Consider the following 8,259-nt stretch of genomic DNA (forward strand, 5'->3'; position numbering starts at 1 on the left):
AAACATTCCTAATAAAAATAAAACTGTTGAATAGAAATTGCAGGCTACATTATATTAGCTCAGCAGGTGCAGTGCCTCAACAACGTATCGTCTCTATCGGGTGGAAACAAATGTCCAAAACTGTTACTTTTCGGGATTCAAATGAAAAAATATTAAAAGTACCAGATCGACAACCTCGAAGCGCATCGCTTCGCGCCGCGTTTCGACCTTGCAGATCTGCTACTTTTGATGCTTTTGTGTGATGCTCAAGTAGGCCGTTAATTTACGAAAAAACACAAAAAGAATATGGAGATTTTGCCCGATAGTGACGACGTTCTCACTCTCAAGCCATACTATAGTGACGCCATGGGGGCGGGGCAACATCTGACCAAATGGCAACATATGACGTGACTCATGTGTACTCCCGCCCACGCTGGAATACGGAAGTGCCATTCTCAAAACCCAAGACAAAAAAAACAAGTTAAAACGACATCTGAAGCGGACTTGTGAGCTGCAGGCGAGCAAGTCGCCGTACCGAACGTTGCGAAGTCCGCTTTAGACAACTCAGCGCCGTTGGAGTTGCGTACTGAATTACAGAATCGTAAATCATCATGTCCCTCACACATGTCGCCGTATGGCCAAATCTGTCCCCCAGCAGTCACCCGTTTGGCGAGTGCGAGAACGCGTTAACCTTTTCATAATATCATATCACTCTATTAAATTATGCTTAATGTCTTCCACTCGACTCACACATTTAATGGAGGAAGAATTATCTTCATGCGTCGGCTCATTCATTTGCATTAATTTATAGCTTTCCTCTGGCAGACAACATGTACCATTATATTACTTAAATGTGTCACAACAGTGCCACATTGTAAACATATTGTACAAGAAAGCAATTACTGTGGCACACACTGCTAGTGTCACAGAAATCACACAAGCTAAATCCTGTAGGGCAAACTCATCATACATACTATCACACAGTATTGCTTTATACTGAATCCGTAGACTTATTTTTCAAAGAAATCACAATAATTTTAGCATAGCTTTTACCTAGGTTCTTTGCATTACTCTTGTTTGCTTTTAATTGGATTTCTTTCATTTTTAAATGTATTTTTCACCTTCATCGCGTTTTAAAATGTCCTTCCTTTTTCATCTTTCTTTTCTTTGAAGCTGCACCCGATGTATGTATGAAATGTGGTGTACAAATAAAGTTTGATTGACTGATTTATTGATACAATATATGAACTGTAAAATCCAGTGTCAATGTAACTCTGGGAGTGTTAAAATGGACTTTTACACTCTCAGAGTTAAATCGCTGTGCAGGCAGCAGCAGTGCTGCTACAGTATAGAAATGCACCGCAATGCCTTAATGCATTACGGGAACTCTTGTCTCCCAGCCCTGCACTTCATTACAAGGAAGCAGGGAAGTCGATACTGCGTCGCTCTGTGACACGGCTGGTGCAACAGTCAAATTCCCAGTTTTCATTTATCCATTTGTAACTCTGAGAGTGTACAAATGTAACCAAATGGACCCGTTACATTCTCATTACTCTCAGAGTTAACTGAACACTGGGGACCACTAAGGATTTCGCTGTGTGTTTGCATGGTGCCCTGGCCCCGGGCACCATGCAAACACACAGTGAAATCCTTTGATTTCCCAAATGCAGTGGTATTCCAACCTTTTAATTAAGTCAAAGTAGCAATACCACTGTGTAGAAAAACTCTGTTTCAAGTAAAAGTCCTGTATTAAAAATGTTACATGGTTAAAACTTAAAACTACAAAAGCATTGTCATTTTTTATTTTTTATTTTTTTATTAAAGGTAGGGTAAGTGATTTTCTTTGGTTAAAATAAGTGTTAAATAGCTCTATATTCTGATAGTACTCATTGCTATAGAGTGTTTGTTCAGTAAAAGGAGTCTCCTTGTCTCTCCAGCTCTTTATAAAACAGAAAATGCATTTTCGTTTCAGTTTCATTTCCAATTTTATCCAATCAAGATAGAGAACTCAATCAGGATATAGATTAAACAATTGAAATTGGAAGTGATGACACTAAGAAATGAGCAGGCAAAATTGGAACTGGAATACTATAAAAATGAAGCCTAAAAATGGGTACTTTCTCCTGATTGGCTGAGATTTTGACACCTACCGGAAAATGTATTTTCTGTTTATTAAAGAGCTGGAGAGACATGGAGACTCCTGTTACTGAACAAACACTCAATAGTAATGATTACTATCAGAATATAATGCTTCAATCTTTTAACAAAATACTTTTTGTTTTAACCAAAAAAGATCACTTACCCTACCTTTAATTGGTTAATGTATGTTTTGTAATGATAATACAAATCTGCAAAATAACTAGTAACTAAAGCTGTCAAATAATTGTAGTGGAGTAAAAAGTACAATATTTGCCTCTGAGATGTAGTGGAGTAGAAGTATGAAGTATTAAAACAAATGTAAGCACCTCAGAATTGTACTCAAGTACAGTACTTGAGTACATGTACTTAGTTACTTTCCACCACTTCCCATGCCCAAACGCTCCTCATCCCACTGGATGCTTTGATTGATTGATTGATTGATTGATTGATTCAATACTTTACTAGTCAGAAATGTAAACAGCACATGGTACAGAAAGACATGAAGGCTAAAAGCAAGAAACACAAAAGCACTTTTGTGTTTCCATTGTGGTCCTGTGTATTCAATTCATCAACATAGCATAAAATAATTCATAACACAATAATACATGTCATCAACAAATACAAAACACTACATGTACAAAGGAGAAAAAGAAAAAAACGGCAGCAGCGAATGACACCTCCTTTCGATGGGAATTTACATTAACCTCCCCTTGCTGGGTGGCGGTGGGAGGTGTGTGTGACCTGGGAGAAATGCCCACGTGAGTGAGTAGGTGCCTGGGTGCCAGGTGGAACGGGCATGTGATGTCAGAGCCAGGTTCCAGGTGGCATGGCCACCATCTCAATAATGCATCACTCCCAGTGCTGGCACTGCATGGGAGACTCAGTGCACTTTGATGTTTTCCGGAAACATCTGTAACCTGCGCCTCCCCTCTCACCAGCCCTGCTTCCCTCACTCCTTCTCTCCGTGCGACCGACCTCTCTCATCATCTGCACGGAAATTAATGAGACACGTCTGTCTGTGTGTGTGTGTGTGTGTGTGTGTGTGTGTGTGTGTGTGTGTGTGTGTGTGTGTGTGTGTGTGTGTGTGTGTGTGTGTGTGTGTGTGTGTGTGTGTGTGTGCTAGTGAGTGAGTGTGTTTATGCACAGAACCACCAGGCTGCAGACCTAATTTAACAGGGTAAACAAAATTCAAAACAGCTCATTTCATCCCAGTTTTCTGAGGCACGTTCACCAAAGCCAGAAAGAAAGTAACAAAGACTTCTGTGGCATGACACAAGCGGACCACCTCCTCCCGGATAAGAGGCAATCAACTAAACGCAACCACTGGCTGTAATATACAACAGCGTGTGCAAACTACACAGCACACCCTTTCCCATTAATAGAAGAGTTGAAATGAATGCAGAATGCAATGTCTCTCTCAAAGAGACCAACAAGACAGCGAGAGAGGGAAGCAAGTGAAACATGCTTGATGTGTGGCAAGTATCCAATCACCTCTGGACAAAAAAACGAAGTAGGAACTCAGACTCCATTATATCACCACACTATGATTTAGTGAATAGATTTGTTGCAGAGGCAGAACAAGTAGTCGACAGGGAGATGTGCAACGCAATCGTAGATTAAACACATATGTATACATAGCATGCAGACACACACAAATACTTGTGTGCACACAAAAAACACATTACAAAGTGTCGGCCCGGGAACAACTGCTGCACATGCAAAACACACACATGCACACATCGCCCTTCAGGGTTGTACAAACTGGTTATGGCTAGCTAGCTGTGTGCTGGAAGCTGTTGGCTGTTATTGGTCTGGCCAGCATGGCATGGCAGATTAATTAGCGTGTCATCCGCATACAGAGGAGACTATTAGTGTCCATCTGCAAACGTTTAAAAAGCTGGAGAAGAGAGGGATGCAAGAAAGAAGGATTGACGGTGGATAGAGGGATGATCCGACAACTATCTGTCAGCTGTAACACTCGTTTATCACCTGTTGGCCCTGCGGAGCTTGGATGTGGTTCAAGAAAGGAATTAATGGGAAGTGAGGGAGAGCGGGAGTGGGAGAGAAAAGGAGGGCACTGCAGAGTGCAAAAGGACAGACTGCGGTATATTCAAGAATCATTTTTTATTGTCACACACAGGTTTACAGGTGTAAAGAAGTGGGTGACATTTGTTTTTGTGCAAAGCTCCGATCATTCGGCGTCAGGAAAGAGAAAAAGAGGGGAACAGAGAGAGGGAGAAAAACAATAAAGAAACATGTCAAAGAAAAATCTAAGATAGCTACATATATACACATACAAGCAACTTTATGTACATGAGTGTATACATACAAAAACGTGGTGATGCATGGGTAGGTCCACATAGCAGCAGGTATCTAAATGATATTGAATAAATAAATACTGTTCTGTGTTATGATTGCAAATGGATAATACATGTTCAGTAAAAATATATGTTTATTTACTGGCTAATGGCTATTAGTGAACCCTATCTCTCTCTCACACTCAGAAGAGGCTGTTTATTATGGAACAGACAAAGAGTTGGTTGATGAGGATGGGCGTATCTGAAGGCGACGGTAGAACACAATATTGTTTCTCCCTGTTTCCTGTGTGTGTGTGTGTGTGTGTGTGTGTGTGTGTGTGTGTGCGTGCGTGCGTGCGTGAAAAAAGGCATTAGTGCTGCATTATGGGTAACAGGGTAACAAAATACATAAGAGTCACCAACATGGCTTTAGGTGAAAAGTATGTCACACGCACAAAGAATGCCGCATTCTGTGGGAAATGTGTGCCAGTAAAGTCTCATAATTAACTCGACACCGGAGGACACTTGGTGCGTTCCATACTATGGGCTTTAACCACTTATTATTCGTATTCATATTGTGGGGAAAGCTTTCGCGGAAAATAGCAGATCGACAAGCTGCAACACATTGAACTTGTGAGCTGTGAACTTGTGAAAACTGAAAATACACTAGCATAGAGCCCTGCTCAACCATATGGGGTTTAAGTGGTTAAGCCCGAGTTACCCTTATAGTCGAGCGTCGGTGTCGCGAACCGAAAATAGCTGATATACAAGCTGTGAGCTTGTAGATCTGCTATTTTCAACATGCATATAATGGTAGGCTGGTGCGCCTTTCAAATGTCTCACACACACACACACACACACACACACACACACACACACACACACACACACACACACACACACACACACACACACACACAGTGCTGCAGCTTTACTGCCCCCTGTCGGTTAAACAAAGTTAATAGTACCCCCCTCCCCAAAATGATTGTCGTACAGCAGTAAATCTAATAATAGGTTGTTCCTCTACGATGGTGGCTGTGTCCTCTTATATACACATATACAATAAGTGTTGTTGTGAAGACAAGACGTGCGTCAGAGCAAACCAGCGGTCCTCTCACCCATTTCTCTGTCTCTCCTCAGTCTGTCTGTTGTAAGTGACATCATGAAAACACAACCACTCATCTGACCCAGTTTGACTCTCTCTCTCTCTCTCTCTCTCTCTCTCTCTCTCTCTCTCTCTCTCTCTCTCTCTCTCTCTCTCTCTCTCTCTCTCTCTCTCTCTCTCTCTCTCGTGCTGCAGCCTTTAACCACTTACTGTAAGCCTGCTTTATACTTCATCGTACGATGGTATCATGCCAAGACCGCAAAAAAATTGCAGATGAGCTTGTAGAGCTGCTATTTTCACTATGTTTTGTAAAAAAAATAAAGGGGTGTGCGTGTGTGTGTGTGTGTGTGTGTGTGTGTGTGTGTGTTTTGGGAAACTGTCGGCTATAATGACGTCACATTCCCAAAATAGGAACACCAGGTTGAAAGTGGTTAAGCGTTGAACAATGCAGTACTTTCTCTAAGCAGTCGAACACACAAGGACTCCAGAAGGAAGCAGGTCGACTCAGAGGGACATTTCTTTCTCCTGCAACGAGTCGGACACAAAATGGGACGCCTGCCCAGCACAGTGGAACGCAGCTTGAGCGGGTCCCCAAAATTACTTTCATTTATGACAATTAAGCGCCGTACAGATGGGGCAGCTGTTGTCGCTCCTTACAGTGTGACCGAATAGTGCCAAAACTAAATTCTGTTTAATTGTCGAACATACTGTACTGTACCCGGGAAGGTACTTACTTACTTAACATTACATGCGCTACGAAAACATACACACACTGAAGCACGTATAAAAAGAAAGCAAGCACACCCTCTTTAATCACAATCCTTAGTTAATGCAATGAACATAATTGCAGTATAGGACTCAAATTGTTAGCAATCAGGCGGAGGGCTTGGCTATGGTGTTGGGTAATTAGGTTGGCACTGTGTTGCCTGACAAATCACTGGCACATTTAAAGGCAATAGTGGGTGAAGGACCAAAGCTATTAAACACCAGGCTAATAAACGTTCTGATCACTCATTCAGTGCAAATGCATTTTACTTCTGTTACTGCTGCACTTTGCACTACCACAACCAGACGAGTGAACAGGAATAATTGCATTATAATAACAAATGTTTTGTTCTTTGATGGTTCCACAGTAGTCTCATAAAGAACGGCATCAACCACTGTGGTTATAAACATCTATATCTATACACTGTAGCTTGCCCAGCTAAGGGGCGGGAGTCAGGACAGCGGACTTCAGTTGAACACACTGTAGTTCTTCAACAGTTTCACATCAAGGACCACCAAATTCCCATTTGAAAACATTTTGTACCATGGGACCCCCATAAGAGAATATTTTTGTCAGAATAAATGTATACCAGAATTCGACAACTATAGCTACAGATAGAACTTTTTTTTTTTTTTCAAGGGAAACTCAATTGTGATGGCATTACTGTGGTAATGGATACCACACTGGGTACTCTAACAATGGGTACAGCGAGTACTCTGACAACAGGTGCAACAGATATTGCATAACCAGGTGGGGCACGCATTCACAACTTGCGTTGTGAAGACTTCCAGACTTCCAGACTTGCGTGGTCCTCGAGTAGGCCTAGCAAATAAATTAATGCACTTAAACGTATATCTGTGTATGAATGTACATACTGTATATGTACATTAACAATCTATCCCCAGTAGTGTCAGTAAATATGAACAGTCAACCCACAGCATATATGGCCTACGGTATATATATTATATACAGTGTCATCATAAATATGGAGAGTAATCTACAGTGAATAAGAAAATACAATCTATCCACAGTGAAACGCATTTACAGCGGTTTGCCGTGGCAGGCTCTTAATTATGACACCAGTGGAAATCCCAGTAGTCCATGAGCAAAGGTACCAGAGACATGAGCAAACATCAGTCTACTCACGTTTACCGTCCATGCATAAAGTAGTTGGGGAGATAACAGTGGAGAGACGGAAACCTATGTGGTAAAAGTACTCAAATGTTATATAAAAGAATCAATACTGCAATGTAGAAATACTCTGTTACAAGTAAAAGTCCAGAAGTCCATTTCACAGGTTTCAAATGTATAAAACGTATAAAGATCTTTTGAAAATAGCAGATCTACAAACTCACAACGCGCTGCGACGCGTTGAGCTTGTACAGTAGATCGGCTATTTTTAAATAGCCAAAGTTTAAATAGGGCTGAAGTGGTTAATGTACAGTACGTATTGTAATAATAATCCAAATCTACAAAGTAACTACAGGAACTACTATCCTGTAGTAACTTAAGTTTTCAACTAATTGCAGTGGAGTAAAAAGTACAATATTTGACTCTGAGATGTAGAGGAGTACAAGTGAAAGTATAAAAGAAATACTCCAGTAGTAAAAGCCACTGGATCTGAATGGTCATTCTTTTACATTTTCTCATTGGACTATAGCTGGTGAAATAACTGTGAAATTAAACTGTTCCTCATTTTGATGGGGACACCTTCTGCCCCACAGCAACGATATGTTGAAAGAGGAGCTAGCTATGAATTCATAGCATACTCTGATGAAGCTTAATATCGGTTGTTTAATGTTTAATACTGCAAAATTAGTTTCATTTTTAGTTTATTCACTCTGCCAAATTGGGTATTTTATTTTACAGTACTCCCATAGCTCTTCATAGACATAAAAAAAATAGGAAAGCTTTTCAAAACATTTCAAAATGTTCAAAGATTTTCAAAAAGTTAACAGACCCTGTCATAGACA

The sequence above is a fragment of the Gymnoscopelus microlampas genome (assembly GCF_963454915.1).
Source record: "Gymnoscopelus microlampas genome assembly, chromosome: 6".
Taxonomy (NCBI): domain Eukaryota; kingdom Metazoa; phylum Chordata; class Actinopteri; order Myctophiformes; family Myctophidae; genus Gymnoscopelus; species Gymnoscopelus microlampas.